The following is a 21,334-nucleotide window of genomic DNA, read 5'->3' as shown; positions in this document are numbered from 1 at the left end:
GTGTCTACACCAACGACGTCTTTCTGACAAGCAAGTCATGGTCGCCACTCGCCAGCGAGCCAGGAAGCAGTGGTGGAGTTGTTGGTAAGTAGATAAAACCGTATTAAAATGATTGGTGTCACGTTATTAGCCTACTCTGTTTGATATTTCGATTAAACATACAGCTTGCTAACTTAGCTCACGTTGACTAATTTGTGTGATGGTGTTAGATATCTGACGCCTCATATTGTCAGGCAGGCTAGCAGGGTGCGCTAACGGCTAATTGAATTGTTTATTTCACTTAAGTAACGTTACAGAGGCTTGCTATGTGCTAGTGCTATATTGTGTTATAATACGTAACGTCATTAGTGGTCAAACAACAGTCCACAGGCCAACTGTTGCCCACAGCGCTGCCTGTTTAGCAGCAACAGGTCATGCAGAGCCTGAGTCTATCTTCTCACACAGCCCACAGGATTACAGCTATTTGACCGTCCCGCTCTCTCTCTCGCTCACGGGTAGTGGTCTCCCCACCATCACAGTCAAATGCTCGCAGACACAGAGGCAGATGCTGTTATTTTGAGAGCGGGGCTTACATATGCCGTCCCGTACGGAAAATAATGTTGCATACCACCGGTAACATGAATATATATTCCGTTGCTCGGTGCGCAAACTAGCTGTGTCAGGCATTATTTATAAGTAGCCTAATGTCCTGCACAACTCCACATGGAAAACTGGCAGTTCAATGAAGTGATGCTTATTGTCTGACATAGTGTACAAGTAGTTACTAGCTTAAAGTATTGTGCCAATAATGATCCTTCTGGTAAATTTGGCATTCAGTTGAGACACAAAAGCTCTTAGTTTAATGAAAATCTTTGGAAAAGAAGACAAGATGGTTTGTTTAATTAGTATTCATTTATTTAGATTTCTAATATCATATAGTATTGTCCTGTCAACCCATTACAAGTCTTGCCTTATTCAGTGTTGATTTATTGACATGTTTATGTAAGATGTTTTATTAGAAGGTGTGTGAGTGAAAGTTGTCTGAAGTTGTATTTTTCTATTTTATTGCAATGCTGATTGATAATGTAGGACTCTGGTCCTGGCTTGGCCTAAGTTTTGGTGTCTCTAGGTGCTGTGCTCTGTAGGCATGACACATTAATTTCTTTATGTGATACTTTATTTTTTGCATCAAAACTAATTAAAATTAATGTGGACAACTCTGCATCATGCACATTTTCTTTTGTGATGTCCTTCAGTGTCCCGGTCACCAGATACTGGTAACACCACTCTTGAAGAAAGCTTGGAGGCGGTCCACCTTGGCCAAGGCTCACTGCAAATATTTCACCAGCAACTCTGGATATAAGAGGGGGAAATAAAAAAGTGATGCTATGACAAAATTATGTATTGACCTCCCTGTTCATTCACACCATTACCATGGATATATTTTTTTCCTCTATTATCTAAAAACTATGCTAGAGAAAGTTGATTGTTGAAAATACTTCCATGTACGTATATTCCTCCAGCAACAAGAGTCAGTTTGCCATTTAGGCCAACATCCTCTGTTTACCCCATGTGGTGAAGGCTGAAGGAATATAATTTAAATATGAAAGTGAATATTTAGGTTAATTTTGACTAATTTATCAATCCATCCCAAAGATCACATTCTTCAGACTAAAACCACCTTGTGAGATCACAGTGACCTTAACCTTTGAACTCCAAAAGTGGCTGCCTGCTCGTCATACTGGGATGAGAGATTAGATCCTAAGTTAACCACTGTTATCAACAATAACACCATCAATCACTTTAGATGAAGCAGGTAGAGTCTAAAAAGACTAATATATATATATATATTTTTTTAAAAAGATTAAAAAGTGTGAATCCAGTTAACAGCAAGTGGAGTGTAACCTGAGTATGTGATAATCGCCTTGCCATGAAGACATGCACAAGAGGTGATGTGTAGTATTGGTCTTTCTAAATGGGAGGGAGAAAAGATGGCTGTTGTGAAAATGGTTATGACCTACAATACACCGGACACATAAAAAGAGCAAAACCATAAATAAAATCTACCCATCCATTCTTACCTTTATTAAGCAATCCTGTTCCAAAAAGTTTTAGTGGAGTTCTTGGCCTAAAAAAACATAATTTGATCAACAGGAAAAACAATTAGTCCATCTGCTGCCTGGAAAGATGTTGCAGTTAATGTAGGTAGCTATCGTTGTCTGTGTGTGTGTGTGTGTGTGTGTGTGTGTGTGTGTGTTGCTGCAGACAGAGACATGAGACAACTTAATTTCAGCTACTTAAGGCTTTAGCTAGTTAGCTACTTTAAAAAAAAAAAAAAAAAAAATCTGGCTAAATGTACGCTATATATAGCATTAATGCCATTATGCTTAACGGTTACACTAACAAGCCATCAAAATTGATGGCTTGTATAATAAAAGTAACCATACGACACTATTGAGCAGTTATAATTGAGAGTGCAGCAATACCTGTATCGATATCAATACTGCTTATCAATACTTCAAATAATTTGATGCAAAAAATAAAGTATCACATAAAGAAATTAATGTGTCATGCCTACAGAGCACAGCATTTAGAGACACCAAAACTTAGGCCAAGCCAGGACCAGAGTCCTACATTATCAATCAGCATTGCAATAAAATAGAAAAATACAACTTCAGACAACTTTCACTCACACACCTTCTAATAAAACATCTTACATAAACATGTCAATAAATCAACACTGAATAAGGCAAGACTTGTAATGGGTTGACAGGACAATACTATATGATATTAGAAATCTAAATAAATGAATACTAATTAAACAAACCATCTTGTCTTCTTTTCCAAGGATTTTCATTAAACTAAGAGCTTTTGTGTCTCAACTGAATGCCAAATTTACCAGAAGGATCATTATTGGCACAATACTTTAAGCTAGTAACTACTTGTACACTATGTCAGACAATAAGCATCACTTCATTGAACTGCCAGTTTTCCATGTGGAGTTGTGCAGGACATTAGGCTACTTATAAATAATGCCTGACACAGCTAGTTTGCGCACCGAGCAACGGAATATATATTCATGTTACCGGTGGTATGCAACATTATTTTCCGTACGGGACGGCATATGTAAGCCCCGCTCTCAAAATAACAGCATCTGCCTCTGTGTCTGCGAGCATTTGACTGTGATGGTGGGGAGACCACTACCCGTGAGCGAGAGAGAGAGCGGGACGGTCAAATAGCTGTAATCCTGTGGGCTGTGTGAGAAGATAGACTCAGGCTCTGCATGACCTGTTGCTGCTAAACAGGCAGCGCTGTGGGCAACAGTTGGCCTGTGGACTGTTGTTTGACCACTAATGACGTTACGTATTATAACACAATATAGCACAAGCACATAGCAAGCCTCTGTAACGTTACTTAAGTGAAATAAACAATTCAATTAGCCGTTAGCGCACCCTGCTAGCCTGCCTGACAATATGAGGCGTCAGATATCTAACACCATCACACAAATTAGTCAACGTGAGCTAAGTTAGCAAGCTGTATGTTTAATCGAAATATCAAACAGAGTAGGCTAATAACGTGACACCAATCATTTTAATACGGTTTTATCTACTTACCAACAACTCCACCACTGCTTCCTGGCTCGCTGGCGAGTGGCGACCATGACTTGCTTGTCAGAAAGACGTCGTTGGTGTAGACACTTGTCACTCAAACATGTCTGACCAATGGGGAAGCACCCGCCCCCACTGCGGTACGTTTGTGTCAAAATGATTTTAAAAAAAAACGACTTCAAAACTTTTTTCACTTCATTCAAAAAAAAAGAAAGTTCAATAAAAAAAAACACTTCAAATGATTTTTTTTTTTTTTGCATTTAAACAGTTTTTTCTTTGATTGAAAATGTTTTTTTTTTGATTGAAGCAACTTTTTTGGGATTGAATAATTAAGACACAAATGTCCTACCCATAACATGGTCCAAACACAAAAAAGATTACTTCAATCAAAGAAAACATTTTCAATCAAAAAAAAAGTGTTCAAGTGCAATTTTTTGAGTCTCAAATATTTTTTTGCATTCAAAAACATTTTTTCTATGATTGAAAAGGTTTATTTTTTGATTGAAGTGATTTTTTTATTGAAAATATGTTTTGTTTGTTTGAAGCAACTTCTTTTTTGATTGAATTATAAAGACACAAATGTCCTACCCATAATATGGCCCAAACACAAAACAACAATACTTCAATCAAAAAAGTTGCTTCAAACAAAAAAACCTTCACTTCTATCAAAAAAAACATTTTCAAGCAAAAAAAAATAGTGTTCAAATGCATTTTTTTGAGTCTCAAATATATTTTTGCATTCAAACACTTTTTTTCTTTGATTGAAACGGGTTTTTTTGATTGAAAATATATTTTTTGATTGAAGCAACCTTTTTTTTGATTGAATAATAAAGACACAAATCTACCTCCATAGCTGTGCCGCACAGTCCTACTTGTTATTCCAAACATTTCCCTTGCTGTAAATACGCTGATTTAGCCTATAGGCTACGTGTATTTTGGGACTCGACTGAAGTATGACGCCTTTTTATTTGTATTATAATATAATATATTAAAATACATAATCTTCTGAGTTTTATGATGTAGGCCTTGTGTGTTTTATTAAAATGTATTATAATTTACATCTGAAAATGCGCTTTGTGCATTCTCTGACATTATATTTATGTATTTAATTAATATTGAGTATCAATTGATGTTAAACAAAACGGTGTGTTATTTTCTCTGGCAACTAAACTTCCAAAAAAAAAAAAAAAAAAAACTTCCAAAGCAAAGCCATTGTGCGTTCTCTCCGCGCTCCGCAGCTTTTCCACACAGATTTTGAGAACGGCCAGCTAAAAAAAATAGGCCAAAGAAGTAGACTAACGGCTAGTGTCCGGGAGATGCGAGGTACGTTCATATTTATAAATAAACATAACTGATTTCTACACCTAAATACATTTCCTAATAATAACAGTGATTAAGCCCAAATGTGTGTGGGGGTAATGAACACAATATGTTTGTTTGTTTGTTTGTTTTGCCCGAATGGTCTCCACTCTATGCATTTTGTAATAATACAGCGAAAAAATTTAACTGACCGTATTTGCCAGAAAATAAGTCGCATGCACATGAGTGCAAGTCACACCGGATCATGTTGAGAGAGAAACGCATCATAAAAAAACAAAAACATTTTAATATTCCGCAATAGTGTAAAAGACCTGTAAATAAACAACATTTACATGATAAACACTATTAACATGTAGGCTATGTGTTGCCTATTTTACTTTCCCTTAGTGTATGACAAATGAATGCAGAAAACAACAAGAATGAAAAATAAGTAGCCATGTATAATAAAATAATATAGGCTACATAGACTATAAAAATAGCCTATACTGTGCCCTTTATTACAAACAACATTTAGCCTATTTTAAACGCCAAGCCTAAACAAATTTATTTAAATCGAAACGGTCGCGCATCTCTCATTCAGTCAAAAGTTTTCATATTTGCAACGTAACGTGCTAACTATTAATATAAAGAAGGCTTCATACTTCAGTCGAGTCCCAAAATACACGTATAGGCTAAATCAGCATATTCACAGCAAGGGACATGTTTGGAATAACAAGTAGGACTGTGTGTGGCACAGCTTGCCCTTTATATTGTATGCAGACCAATTAAATTAGGCAGAATAACTTTTTATATGTTTGGTTGACTGTGTTTCATTTTGATAATGAACAGTCTGCGATATGAAGTAACGCCAGAACTGATAGCCTACTATCCCAGATAGCAAAAAATATCTGCACGGCTTCTTTTTGCCGCCGGCCCCAAGCTGTCGGCTATAGGTGCGCCCCGCTGGCGGAGATGAAACGTTTGCCGCCGAATACGTCACTCCCATTTCTTGCGAGATGCCACCGGCGAACAGCCGCCGGGCCGCCGACTTCATTCTCTCTGACGGCTGCCGCCGTCTAAATGAACCGCGGCTGGCTGGCGGCAAGTCGCTTTGAAATCGACCAGCCATGAGTGAAACTGACAGCATTTTAACTACTTTTCACATTTAAAGCGATTATAATTATTATGTGAATTATATCAATTTTTGTTGTTGTTGTTGCTTCAAAGCCATTAGGGGTTAACAGATTTGACTCTGATTCCATGATAAGGTTTAGGAAATTACATTTAAATTACTTTGAAACTCTGAAGCGATAGCAGATATGTAAAATATATAGAATTATTTTATTCACTTAAGGTGACAATTCTTTACATTTCTTATGCACAATTTGAGATGCACCAATAGACCAAAAAGAATTCCTTTTGTAAAACTTACTTGGCAATAAATATCTTTCTGATTCTGATTAGTTTTTAAAATAAATATTTAATTCATGGTATGAACAATTTAGCAGAATAAATGGATGAAGTTAGATTTTTCACCAATGCTTGAAATCAGTGAACAGTGAACGATATCTGCAACTTGGCCAAAATCTTGGGTTTGCTTTATATTTTTTTTTATTAATTTGCAACCATGGTAATGTCTATGAGAAACATGAAAATCCCTGTTTTGACCTGAAGGATAAAGTGAAATATTTAGAAATATTTTGTCTCTCTGTCACTCCAGGAAATTGTGGTTATGTCTTTCATTGTTTTACAAGCTCAATTTTTAATTTATTTTACCTTTTACATGTATAAGGGATTACTTTGCAGTTTGCAATTGCGAGTTTTGCGACCTGTACAAATGTTTAAGAAAGTGTTAAAGCACAAACAGAGAAGTACCTCCACCGGTCGAAAGGGGCAGCACCTAAAAAACTGAAGCAGATTTACTCGTCTCGTCACACGGTTTCAGTACCTTCGTAGTGTTGTGACGTATTTCCAAGTGAAGAGAATTACAGTGATCGCTACCACATGCTGTTTCACCTTTTTTACACACCTTTTTTACACACTGAGTTCAAGCATGTTCTAACGTTTCATGTTGAAATGTATCTAGCTACAGGTAGTACGCCCTCACGCCATTGCTCATGACCGGAAGAGAAGTCATTTCGAGGGGGGAGGGAAGGGTAACGTATTTGATTAAAGATTATAAGGGTACATGAATAAATAAAAAAAGTGCACAGATGAATCATTTACATAAACACTACAATATTACATATAAAAATACAAATAGTAAAATTTGATTTCATGCTGACTTTAAGATGATGAATCCTTTAATCATAATCTGTTTTTCACTAGGACACTTGATGGGATTCGCTGCAGCAGTTTCTGGATGAAAGGTGTTGAGGTGTGTTGTACATTCCATTCTCTTGCACAGTTCAATTATTGTTTCATTACTGAATATGCAATACTCTGCATTGAAATGAAAGCTGTTATGTTTGCTCCCCCAGCTCAAGTACTAAGCTTTACACCCCCGGCAGCAAATTTACCCTTGCAGCATATGGGTGAAAACTATGGAGGTATGTAATACGTTGCGCTTAACTAAGTGTTAAATTTAAGTCCAATTCATTAAATGTATGCAATAACTTCAAACATATTTTTACATGTCAATGATTATCAATAGGAGGGAGAAAGTCATTGATCTATTGTTGGCCCTTGTACTCCAATGACATCTCATGTCAAGCATGAAGTTTTCAGCTGTGAAGGTATATTCTAGCCCTATGTCTTAATGTCCAGTGTTTTAACAGTATTGAAAATAGTGCCTTTAGTTGTTTGTTTTATTTTATTTTTTAAATGTAGAACCAAGCCCTGAGGGAAAGCAATGCACGAGCAGGTGAGAACTTGCCCTGTTTCTTAAATTGTACTTTTTTGTGTGTGATGTAAGTCCAAAATTACCATATGCCTTTCATTTTGTAGCTTCGGATGACAGCGGCTTACTTCAAGAGTAGGTGAAGCAAGTTCAACAAACAATGTTGAAGACGTTTGCTTGCACTGGGCAATCAGGTTCAACTTGCAAACAGCACCTGTGGTTGTTGGTTTAATTCCCACTGGGGCTACCTGTACATGTAGTAGACCTAGATATAAATGTCATAGTTTAGTAGTTGAGGGACCAGGACTGACTATTTTATTCTGGGAAACCCTGTAGGTGCAGATCAGACCCTTATGCTGTGACGTCTTGCAGAGTTTGGCGATGTTGTGTCTGTTGGAGTTACTCCTGTCAGGGGATCTGTTACTCCCCCTACACACCCAGGAAGATTTGCCGGTTCTTGACAACAGTTTGAAGCAGGATAAAAAGCTCCAGGAACAACTTGTAAGTTTGCTGATTATAACGCCGTAGAGTAATCTAAAAAGTAAAATTTAAGATTGTATACTGCATATATTACAGTCTGAATCCTTAGCCTTTCACATTTTTAATTTATTTATGAGAAGCTTCAGAGAAATGTAATTTGTAACACTTTTTTGGATTTTCAGCTTGGTGTAGGGGATAAAGCATGTTTTAGAGACATGTTCCTTTAGACCATTGTTCAAAGTAAGTTGAATATTTTTTTAATTATATTTTAAGTAGATGTGTATGGCCTCATGCAATTCAAATGAAATGACAGATCTGTATTTTCTAAATTAGCCATCCGGATGAACTCAGCAACCCAGGATGCCACTGATGCGGTCTAGGTTAATGTTTCACGTTACCTGAAAGGAGCATCTGACCGTGAAGGCAGAAAAAGGCACCGCACAGCTGAGAGGGACCCACAGCCGACCACTTGGGCTGACTACTGAAACCCCAGAATCACTGACAACTGGAATCCTTTCTTTATCTTGCAGTCAGTAACATCAAGACCCCTAAAGAAGTCAGAAGTGTCACACTATACTCACTCACTGTGGAAATTACTTTCTTTTTTTTCTTTTTTCAAATAATGCTTGTAAGTCCTTGTGCCACAGGTCAGCATTGCAGTTATAATGGTCTATTCTACTCCAGAGCTTTACTATAAATTACTACCACTTATCCTATTGTTAGAAATGGCTTGTAAATGTGATGTCATACTTTGATTTATTTGGTATCCTGCACATTATTTGGTATCAAGTATTCTCTTTAATTGTCATAATGTTTACTGGTAATTTGTTTCACCCTAGAGCTGTCCTCTTTATATGAACAATTATTGTAAGAGTTGTAATTTGCTTCTAAGGCTGATTTTATTTTTTATTTTTAACCAAAATTTAATTAGAAACCTGCATGTTAGTATATTGATTTATATATTTTTCTGTTATGTTTCAGTGATCTGACACATCTTGTTTAAAATACAGTTACTGTACTTTGAAGTGGAATAAAAATGGCAAATGGATATTTGTCTGGTTTGAGCAATCATTATTCTTGATAAACTGCATGCTATATATATATATAGCCAGAATAAGCGGCGGCTGATCGCTCGAAAATAGCGCTTGCCTCCGGCGGGCCGCGGAAGGGCCGCCTGCAATATAAAGGCGGCGGAACGGTGGTTGGCCCGCGGGCCGGCCGCGGAACGAAGGCGGTAGGAAGGCGGCTGCCGCTTTTAAAAAGCGGCTGCCGCCGGCAGTGCGCCGTCCAACGTGTTTGCGATGTCGCCATTCTGCCGCTTATACTGCCGCCGGAGCACCGACGGTGGTCCGCCGACTCATTGCTATCTGGGATGTTGTGTGAGAGCGCGATGCACGAGCGCCATCTCTTGGATTTGTTCCACTGCTGGGAAATAACTTAATACTCTGTTATTTATAGTCATACAGATAATATGACATCATTCGAAACAGTAAAATGTATATTTTTATTTGTGTATTCAAAATGACTACAAAATATCATGTCATTGAAAAATAAATAAAACAACATGATGTGCTGCTTTAGTGTGTCTCAGTCTCTTTAGATCTTTCTGGCACACACCAAAAATGAACCAAAATACAGAGAATAGCCTTCTTGGCGCGCCTACTTTTGAAAGTCAACATTTAGATTATTTAACGTTAAATGCCTGAGTCACTTTGGAATAAATCACAGCGTTTCATGATAAAACGTGACTTTAGCCTATACAGTCCAGAAAATAGGCTATAGGTTATAGCAAATTCAGACCAACTGCTGGTCTACACAGAGAAAAAGCCCTTTCTAGGCTCTTCTGTTGTACCGAGCCATTCGTTAGTCTAGTTGTTTGATGAGAAAATTAAATGTAGCCTATAGTTGCAATACAGGCGTTTTGTAAGCTCCGTGCAACTGCTGCAGCGGACTATTATTATATTAGAAATCTAATACTCAAGCTGTTTTCTCATTTTTCTACTCTTAATATTAAATAAAAAAACGACTGAACGAAAGATACATGGATTATCTTGAACCACCACCGCGTTTGCGGCAGAAAACAGTGCAGCCAAAATGCTCTGTTTGACTTATCTGAGATCCTTTACTCTTCCCTGTGGATGACCTGTGACCTACTTTCTGTAAGATCTGAATTTTTGAACTTGAATTTTTGAACTTGAATTTTAGAAAACTGAATTTGAAGTTCCAAATTTCTTCATCTTGAAAACTTGAATCTGTATTTTTTTAAACTGAATATTTGCAGTATACGAATTCAGAACAAAAAAAAACTAGCTGTTTGAAAATACAGGTCTATAAAATTCAGCCATAAAAACATTTCAATTTGTTAAATTTCAAATGTTAAATATTCGTTTAAAAAAAATCAAATTCAGAACTATTTAAACTACCACCTAAAATTCAGTTTTGTTAGATTTCACTTGTAAATAATTCAAATTTACACAATTCAAATTCAAATCATATTGTCATATTTTAAGCTCCATAAAAATATAGCCTAACCTAATAACTTATAATAATAGCCTATTATGTCCTTTATTGAAACTGAAACTGTACAGACATTGGTTTCGCGCATCTCTCATTCGGTCCAAGGTTTCCATTTGCAATGTAACATTTGGATGCTAACTAGTAATGTAAAGAAGGCTTCGTACTTCAGTCAAGTCCCAATATACACGTATATGCTAAAATCATCATCTTCACAGCAAGGGAAATGAGTTTGGAATAATAGCAAGTAGGACTGTGCAGCACAGCCTTTATATTGTACAAAAGACCAATTAAATTAAGCAGAATAATTTTTATATATTTGGTTGACTGTGTTTTATTTTAATAATGAATAGGCTGCGATGTCAAGTTAGCAATGCCAGAAGTGAACTGATAATAGCCTAGATGTTGTGTGGGCGAGCAATGCGCCAGCGCCATCACTTGGATTTGTTGCTCAGCAGGGGAAATAACTTAATATTCTGTCTTTTAATACTCTGTCATTCGAAGCAGTAAAATTTATATTTTTATTTGTCTACATTCAAAATGACTACAAATGACCTTTAAAAAATAAAGAAAACAACACGATGCGCTGCGTCTCAGACTCCTTGAACATCTTTCTGGCGCACACCAAAAATGAACCAAAATAGAGTGAATAGCCTTCTGACGCGCCTACTTTTGAAAGTCAACATTTAGATTATTTTAAGTAAAATGCATTATATAGTCACTTAGGAATAAAACACAGCGTGGTTCATGATAAAAAAAACAAAAAAACGTGACTTTACAGTTCGGAAAATAGCAAACCCCTGGCACTTGAGAACTCTGGTCTACAAAGCAGAAAGCCCTGTCTAGTCTATTCCCCAGTACGGGTTGTGTCGAGCCATTCGTTAGTCTGGTTGATCGAAAAAATATGAAAAAGTTGCAATAAAAGCGTTAAGAATCAGCACAACGGAGGACTCTTATTCTGCAGTGCAGAACTGAGGAAGAACTGATGACGGGACAGTTTGATCTTCGGCTGACAAATCAGAGGAAAGGGGCGTTTCATTCCCGCCCATGTGTAGAAATCGAATATCAAGCTGTTTATTAATTTTGCTACCTCAGAACGAAAAACGAAAACTAAAGCTGAATTCTTGTTTTTCGTTTTTTGGGAAAAAATGAAAAATCGAAAAATGAACTGTTTTCTCATTTTTCTACTTTCAATATTAAATAAAAAAACGACTGAACGAATGATACACGGATTTTTTTTCTTCCTCAGAACGAAAAATCAAGCTGAATTCTTGTTTTTCGGGGGGGTTTTTTGGAAAAAATGAAAAATCAAAAAAGGAACTGTTTTCTCATTTTTCTACTTTCAATATTAAATAAAAAACCGACTGAACGAATGATGTTTTTTGATGATTTTATTAAATACTGAATTGGTCGATGTTTCTCTGAGTTTTCTTTATTATTTTGGCTTGAGAAAGCAAGCATATATTTAAACATTATTATTATGTAATATTATTATGAGAAATTTACTCCGCCTTTAATGCTTCACCAAACTCAGCTCAGACTGGTCTGACTCGCTTATATCTTTTCTAACTGGTCAGACTTACTTTCCCAAAAAATCCATTGACTTGCGTTCTCTGAGCAATGAAGGCCGTAATACTCAATGCTGTCCACTAGAGGGGGCGACAGGATAATAAGTGTTTTCTACTCTCTTTCCCTGTTTGCATCAGTTTAAATGACAAATAAAAGCATGAATTTCATTCATAAATAGGCCATATCTGTGTATGAGAACAAGCTTTACACTTCAAGCTTCAAGTATGTCAAATATGGACTTTTGTCAGGATGATATAACATCCGAAGATATTGTACCGGTATTAATCTTTTAGGACTCTTTGGCCAGAAATATGTTCAGGAGTTCCAAAGGGGCCCTCTGTATAGCTGATTTATCATCAAAAGGAGTCTATAACTTTATATAGTTTGAAAAATGTTGAGGACACTTTGACCACAAATAAGTTCAAAAGGTCAAATATGTCAGCTAATACAACATCACAAGAAGTCAGTCTGTATGTATAGTAAGAACTCTTTGGACAGAAAATATGTCCGTAGGTCAAAGATGGACCTCTGTAGGCCTGATTTGTCACATAACATATGTGCTATCGCATTGCACTGAATAGCTAACTTATTCATTTTTGCTTTGAAGGGAAATTATTGAATTTACCTCTTGCGTCACAATGCATAGAATAAACTACTTCATACCTCATGTGCAATGAAAAGATAACATGAGTGTTGCATTGCACAAACGATCTAAGAATTAGCGTTGAATAATAATGTATTATTATATCTAAGTTTATCAGTCAGATCTTTTATGCAGTGGAATGTACTCCAAAAATGGTATCTTTTCAATGCACATCGGAATGAGGATAGTTGCTGTATGTTTGCAATGCACTCATAGCTTATTCTTCAATGCACAAAGTTTGATCTGTGAAATGCAATGCAACAGCACAAATTGTATTGCCTCAAAGCACAACGCAATGAGTTTGGGAATGAGTTAGTTCTGGTGTGCAATGCAATGCAAGTGCATATATATATTCTTCAGTGCACAACGTTAGATTGTTTGTGCAATGCAATGCAACAACACACGTTATCTATTTAATGAACATGGAGTTGAGTTAGTTCTGGTGTGCAATGCAATGCAATGCAAGAAGTTTAAAATAATTATTATTCATTGCACTACGTTAGATCGTTTGTGCAGTGCAATGCATCATGTTAATAAACATTTGAAGGAGTTAGTTCTGGTGTGCAATGCAATGCAATGTAAAAAGTGCATACCCTAAATGTTATTATTCAGTGCACAACGTTAGATCGTTTCTGCAATGCAATGCAATGCAACATGTTATCTCTTTAATGAACATGTGAAGGAGTTAGTTCTGCAATGCAATGCAAAAAGTGCATAGCCTATATGTTATTCTTCAATGCACAACGTTAGATCGATTGTGCAATGCAATGCAACATGTTATCTCTTTATTGAACAAGGGAAGGAGTTAGTTATGGTGTACAATGCAATGCAAAGCAAAAAGTGCATGGTCTATGTTACTCTTCAATGCACAACGTTAGATCGTTTCTGCAATGCAATGCAATGTTGTAAAACATATGTTATCTCTTTAATGAACATTTGAAGGAGTTAGTTCTAGTGTACAATGCAATGCAAAAAGTGCATGAATGTTATCTCTTTAATGAACACGGAAAGGAGTTAGTTCTGGTGTGCAGTGCAATGCATAGCCTATATGTTATTCTTTAATGCACAACGTTAGATCGTTTGTGCAATGCAATGCAACATGTTATCTCTTTATTGAACAAGGGAAGGAGTTAGTTATGGTGTACAATGCAATGCAAAGCAAAAAGTGCATGGTCTATGTTACTCTTCAATGCACAACGTTAGATCGTTTCTGCAATGCAATGCAATGTTGTAAAACATATGTTATCTCTTTAATGAACATTTGAAGGAGTTAGTTCTGGTGTACAATGCAATGCAAAAAGTGCATGAATGTTATCTCTTTAATGAACACGGAAAGGAGTTAGTTCTGGTGTGCAGTGCAATGCATAGCCTATATGTTATTCTTTAATGCACAACGTTAGATCGTTTGTGCAATGCAATGCAACATGTTATCTCTTTATTGAGCATGGGAAGGAGTTAGTTCTGGTGTGCAATGCAATGCTATGCAAAAAGTGCATTGCCTATATGCCTTATCTGTGGTCAAACTGTACTCAAAATTTTTCAAACTTTATAAAGTTAGAGACTCCTTTTGATGATAAATCAGCTATACAGAGGTCCCCTTTTGACCTGAACATATTTCTGGCCAAAGAGTCCTTGATCTTGGGCGTTCTATACATACTCATAGACTCCTTCTGATGCTTCATAAGCCATATAGATGTCCATATCTGACCTTTTGAACATATTTGTGGTCAAAGTGTCCTAAAAAATTTTCAAACTATATAAAGTTATAGAGTACTTTCTAACGTTGTGCATTGAAGAATAACATATAGTCTGTGCACTACTTGCATTGCATTGCACACCAGAACTAATTCATTCCCATGTTCATTAAAGATATAACATATGTGTTGTTGCAATTGCATTGCACAAAGGATGTAAGGTTGTGCACTGAAGAATAACTTATAGGTTATGCATATTTCGCATTGCATTGCACACCAGAACTAAATCATTCCCATGTTCATTAGATGATATGTGTGTTGATGCATTGCATTGCATTGCATTGTATTGCATAGCATTGCATTGCATTGCATTGCATTGCATTGCATTACATTGATTTGCTTTGCTTTGCACTAACGATCTAACTTTGTGCACTGAAGAATAACATATGTTATGCACTTTTCGCATTGCATTGCATTGCACACCAGAACTAAATCATTCCCATGTTCATTAAAGACATAACGTGTGTTGTTGCATTGCATTGCATTGCATTGTATTGCATTGCATTGCATTGCATTGCATTGCATTGCATTGCATTGCATTGCATTGCATTGCATTGCATTACATTGATTTGCTTTGCTTTGCACTAACGATCTAACTTTGTGCACTGAAGAATAACATATGTTATGCACTTTTCGCATTGCATTGCATTGCACACCAGAACTAACTCATTCCCATGTTCATTAAAGAGATAACATATGTGTTGTTGCAATTGCATTGCACAAACGATCTAACGTTGTGCACTGAAGAAATGCAGTGCGTTGTGCACTGCATTTGCATTGCATTGCACACCAGAACAAAATCATTCCCATGTTCATTATAGAGATGATATGTGTGTTGTTGCATTGCATTGCATTGCATTGCATTGCATTGCTTTGCTTTGCTTTGCTTTGCATTTACATTGCACTAACGATCTAACGTTGTGCACTGAAGAATAACATATAGGTATGCACTTTTTGCACTGCATTGCATTGCACACCAGAACTACCTCATTCCCATGTTGATTAAAGACATAACGTGTGTTGTTGCATTGCATTGCATTGCATTGATTTGCAATGCTTTGCACTGCATTGCATTGCATTGCACTAACGATCTAACTTTGTGCACTGAAGAATAACATATAGGTTATGCACTTTTTGCATTTCATTGCATTGCACACCAGAACTAAATCATTCCCATGTTGATTAAAGACATAACGTGTGTTGTTGCATTGCATTGGATTGCATTGCACAAACTATCTAACGTTGTGCACTGAAGAAAAACATATAGGTTATGCACTTTTTGCATTGCACACCAGAACTAATCATTCCCATGTTCATTAAAGACATAACGTGTGTCGTTGCATTGCATTGCATTGTATTGCATTGCATTGCATTGCATTGCATTGCATTGCATTGCATTGCATTGATTTCCTTTGCTTTGCACTAACGATCTAACTTTGTGCACTGAAGAATAACATATGTTATGCACTTTTCGCATTGCATTGGATTGCACGTCAGAACTAACTCATTCCCATGTTCATTAAAGAGATAACATATGTGTTGTTGCAATTGCATTGCACAAACGATCTAATGTTGTGCACTGAAGAATAACATATACGTTATGCACTTTTCGCATTTGCATTGTACAACAGAACAAAATCATTCCCATGTTCATTATAGAGATGATATGTGTGTTGTTGCATTGCATTGCATTGATTGCTTTGATTTGCTTTGCTTTGCATTGCATTGCATTGCATTTACATTGCACTAACGATCTAACGTTGTGCACTGAAGAATAACATATAGGTTATGCACTTTTTGCATTGCATTGCATTGCACACCAGAACTAAATCATTCTAATGTTCATTAAAGAGATAACGTGTGTTGTTGCATTGCATTGCATTGCATTGCACAAACTATCTAACGTTGTGCACTGAAGAAAAACATATAGGTTATGCACTTTTTGCATTGCATTGCATTGCACGCCAGAACTAAATCATTCCCATGTTCATTAAAGAGATAATGTGTGTTGTTGCATTGCATTGTATTGCATTGCATTGATTAGAATAACATATAGGTTATGCACTTTTCGCATTGCATTGCACACCAGAACTACCTCATTCCCATGTTGATTAAAGACATAACCAGTGTTTTTGCATTGCATTGTATTGCATTGCATTGATCTGCATTGCTTTGCATTGCATTGATTTGCATTGCTTTGCACTGCATTGCATTGCATTGCATTGCACTAACGATCTAACTTTGTGCACTGAAGAATAATATATAGGTTATTCACTTTTTGCATTTCGTTGCATTGCAGTCCAGAACTAAATCATTCCCATGTTTATTAAAGAGATAACGTTTGTTGTTGCATTGCATTGTATTGCATTGCATTGATTTGCATTGCTTTGCACTGCATTGCATTGCATTGCATTGCATTGCATTGCACTAACGATCTAACACTGTGCACTGAAGAATAACATATAGGTTATGCACTTTTCGCATTGCATTGAACTAACGATCTAACGTTGTGCACTGTAGAATGTAGAGGTTATGCACTTTTCTCATTTGCATTGCATTGGACACCAGAACAAAATCATTCCCATGTTCATTATAGAGATGATATGTGTGTTGTTGCATTGCATTGCATTGCATTGATTTGTAGTGCTTTGCACTGCATTGCATTGCATTGCACTGCACTAACGATCTAACGTTGTGCACTGAAGAATAACATATAGTTTATGCTCATTCGCTTTGCATTACACACCAGAACTAAATCATTCCCAAGTTCATTATAGAGATGATATGTGTGTTGTTGCATTGCATTGCATTGCATTAAATTGAATTGCATTGCACTAACGATCTAACGTTGTGCACTGAAGAATAGCATATAGGTTATGCACTTTTTGCATTGCATTGCACACCAGAACTACCTCATTCCCATGTTGATTAAAGACATAACGTGTGTTGTTGCATTGCATTGTATTGCATTGCATTGCATTGATTTGCACTGCATTGCATTGCATTGCATTGCACACCAGAACTAAATCATTCCCATGTTCATTAAAGAGATAATGTGTGTTGTTGCATTGCATTGTATTGCATTGCATTGCATTGTTTTGCACTGCATTGCATTGCTTTGCACTGCATTGCTTTGCACTGCTTTGCACTGCTTTGCACTGCTTTGCCTTGCATTGCATTGCACTAACGATCTAACGTTGTGCACTGAAGAATAACATATAGGTATGCACTTTTTGCATTGCATACCAGAACTACCTCATTCCCATGTTGATTAAAGACATAACGTGTGTTGTTGCATTGCATTGGATTGCATTGCACAAACTATCTAACGTTGTGCACTGAAGAATAACATATAGGTTATGCACTTTTTGCATTGCACACCAGAACTAATCATTCCCATGTTCATTAAAGACATAACGTGTGTCGTTGCATTGCATTGCATTGTATTGCATTGCATTGCATTGCATTGCATTGCATTGCATTGCATTGATTTCCTTTGCTTTGCACTAACGATCTAACTTTGTGCACTGAAGAATAACATATGTTATGCACTTTTCGCATTGCATTGCATTGCACGTCAGAACTAACTCATTCCCATGTTCATTAAAGAGATAACATATGTGTTGTTGCAATTGCATTGCACAAACGATCTAATGTTGTGCACTGAAGAATAACATATACGTTATGCACTTTTCGCATTTGCATTGTACAACAGAACAAAATCATTCCCATGTTCATTATAGAGATTATATGTGTGTTGTTGCATTGCATTGCATTGATTGCTTTGATTTGCTTTGCTTTGCATTGCATTGCATTGCATTGCATTTACATTGCACTAACGATCTAACGTTGTGCACTGAAGAATAACATATAGGTTATGCACTTTTTGCATTGCATTGCATTGCACACCAGAACTAAATCATTCTAATGTTCATTAAAGAGATAACGTGTGTTGTTGCATTGCATTGCATTGCATTGCACAAACTATCTAACGTTGTGCACTGAAGAAAAACATATAGGTTATGCACTTTTTGCATTGCATTGCATTGCACGCCAGAACTACATCATTCCCATGTTCATTAAAGAGATAATGTGTGTTGTTGCATTGCATTGTATTGCATTGCATTGATTAGAATAACATATAGGTTATGCACTTTTCGCATTGCATTGCACACCAGAACTACCTCATTCCCATGTTGATTAAAGACATAACCAGTGTTTTTGCATTGCATTGTATTGCATTGCATTGATCTGCATTGCTTTGCATTGCATTGATTTGCATTGCTTTGCACTGCATTGCATTGCATTGCATTGCACTAACGATCTAACTTTGTGCACTGAAGAATAATATATAGGTTATTCACTTTTTGCATTTCGTTGCATTGCAGTCCAGAACTAAATCATTCCCATGTTTATTAAAGAGATAACGTTTGTTGGTGCATTGCATTACATTGCATTGCATTGCACAAACGATCTAACGTTGTGCACTGTAGAATAACATATGGTTATGCACTTTTTGCATTGCATTGCATTGCACACCAGAACTAAATCATTCCCATGTTCATTAAAGACATAACGTGTGTTGTTGCATTGCATTGTATTGCATTGCATTGATTTGCATTGCTTTGCACTGCATTGCATTGCATTGCATTGCATTGCATTGCACTAACGATCTAACACTGTGCACTGAAGAATAACATATAGGTTATGCACTTTTCGCATTGCATTGAACTAACGATCTAACGTTGTGCACTGTAGAATGTAGAGGTTATGCACTTTTCTCATTTGCATTGCATTGGACACCAGAACAAAATCATTCCCATGTTCATTATAGAGATGATATGTGTGTTGTTGCATTGCATTGCATTGCATTGATTTGTAGTGCTTTGCACTGCATTGCATTGCATTGCACTGCACTAACGATCTAACGTTGTGCACTGAAGAATAACATATAGGTTATGCTCATTCGCTTTGCATTACACACCAGAACTAAATCATTCCCAAGTTCATTATAGAGATGATATGTGTGTTGTTGCATTGCATTGCATTGCATTAAATTGAATTGCATTGCACTAACGATCTAACGTTGTGCACTGAAGAATAGCATATAGGTTATGCACTTTTTGCATTGCATTGCACACCAGAACTACCTCATTCCCATGTTGATTAAAGACATAACGTGTGTTGTTGCATTGCATTGTATTGCATTGCATTGCATTGATTTGCACTGCATTGCATTGCATTGCACACCAGAACTAAATCATTCCCATGTTCATTAAAGAGATAATGTGTGTTGTTGCATTGCATTGTATTGCATTGCATTGCATTGTTTTGCACTGCATTGCATTGCTTTGCACTGCATTGCTTTGCACTGCTTTGCACTGCTTTGCACTGCTTTGCACTGCTTTGCCTTGCATTGCATTGCACTAACGATCTAACGTTGTGCACTGAAGAATAACATATAGGTATGCACTTTTTGCATTGCATACCAGAACTACCTCATTCCCATGTTGATTAAAGACATAACGTGTGTTGTTGCATTGCATTGGATTGCATTGCACAAACTATCTAACGATGTGCACTGAAGAATAACATATAGGTTATGCACTTTTTGCATTGCACACCAGAACTAATCATTCCCATGTTCATTAAAGACATAACGTGTGTCGTTGCATTGCATTGCATTGTATTGCATTGCATTGCATTGCATTGCATTGATTTCCTTTGCTTTGCACTAACGATCTAACTTTGTGCACTGAAGAATAACATATGTTATGCACTTTTCGCATTGCATTGCATTGCACGTCAGAACTAACTCATTCCCATGTTCATTAAAGAGATAACATATGTGTTGTTGCAATTGCATTGCACAAACGATCTAATGTTGTGCACTGAAGAATAACATATACGTTATGCACTTTTCGCATTTGCATTGTACAACAGAACAAAATCATTCCCATGTTCATTATAGAGATGATATGTGTGTTGTTGCATTGCATTGCATTGATTGCTTTGATTTGCTTTGCTTTGCATTGCATTGCATTGCATTGCATTTACATTGCACTAACGATCTAACGTTGTGCACTGAAGAATAACATATAGGTTATGCACTTTTTGCATTGCATTGCATTGCACACCAGAACTAAATCATTCTAATGTTCATTAAAGAGATAACGTGTGTTGTTGCATTGCATTGCATTGCATTGCACAAACTATCTAACGTTGTGCACTGAAGAAAAACATATAGGTTATGCACTTTTTGCATTGCATTGCATTGCACGCCAGAACTACATCATTCCCATGTTCATTAAAGAGATAATGTGTGTTGTTGCATTGCATTGTATTGCATTGCATTGATTAGAATAACATATAGGTTATGCACTTTTCGCATTGCATTGCACACCAGAACTACCTCATTCCCATGTTGATTAAAGACATAACCAGTGTTTTTGCATTGCATTGTATTGCATTGCATTGATCTGCATTGCTTTGCATTGCATTGATTTGCATTGCTTTGCACTGCATTGCATTGCATTGCATTGCACTAACGATCTAACTTTGTGCACTGAAGAATAATATATAGGTTATTCACTTTTTGCATTTCGTTGCATTGCAGTCCAGAACTAAATCATTCCCATGTTTATTAAAG

General features: G+C 36.6%; 2 long non-coding RNA genes across 3 annotated transcripts; one reads left to right on the top strand and one right to left on the bottom strand.

Moving 5' to 3' along the window:
• Nucleotides 1-949: 949 nt before the first annotated feature.
• On the bottom strand, nucleotides 950-3,725 carry LOC311078579. Its single transcript, XR_014605212.1, has 4 exons — nucleotides 3,594-3,725; nucleotides 2,061-2,107; nucleotides 1,885-1,950; nucleotides 950-1,332 (listed from the first exon to the last, which is right to left on the bottom strand). It is a non-coding gene; the product is annotated as an uncharacterized lncRNA (long non-coding RNA).
• Nucleotides 3,726-6,832: 3,107 nt separating this feature from the next.
• LOC311079731 lies at nucleotides 6,833-9,253 on the top strand. Of its 2 annotated transcripts, XR_014605440.1 has the most exons (9): nucleotides 6,833-6,978; nucleotides 7,215-7,263; nucleotides 7,367-7,435; nucleotides 7,540-7,621; nucleotides 7,716-7,749; nucleotides 7,833-7,919; nucleotides 8,062-8,226; nucleotides 8,388-8,445; nucleotides 8,539-9,253. It is a non-coding gene; the product is annotated as an uncharacterized lncRNA (long non-coding RNA). The 2 variants fall into 2 exon arrangements; XR_014605441.1 differs by lacking the exons at nucleotides 8,388-8,445; nucleotides 8,539-9,253 and having other exon boundaries at nucleotides 6,839-7,042.
• The last annotated feature ends 12,081 nt before the right edge of the window (nucleotides 9,254-21,334 follow it).

The sequence above is a fragment of the Abramis brama genome (genome assembly GCF_963993115.1).
Source record: "Abramis brama genome assembly, chromosome: 3".
Classification (NCBI taxonomy): Eukaryota; Metazoa; Chordata; class Actinopteri; order Cypriniformes; family Leuciscidae; genus Abramis; species Abramis brama.
The sequence above is the reverse complement of the archived record's forward strand: the minus strand, read 5'-3'. Positions and strand labels throughout refer to the sequence as shown.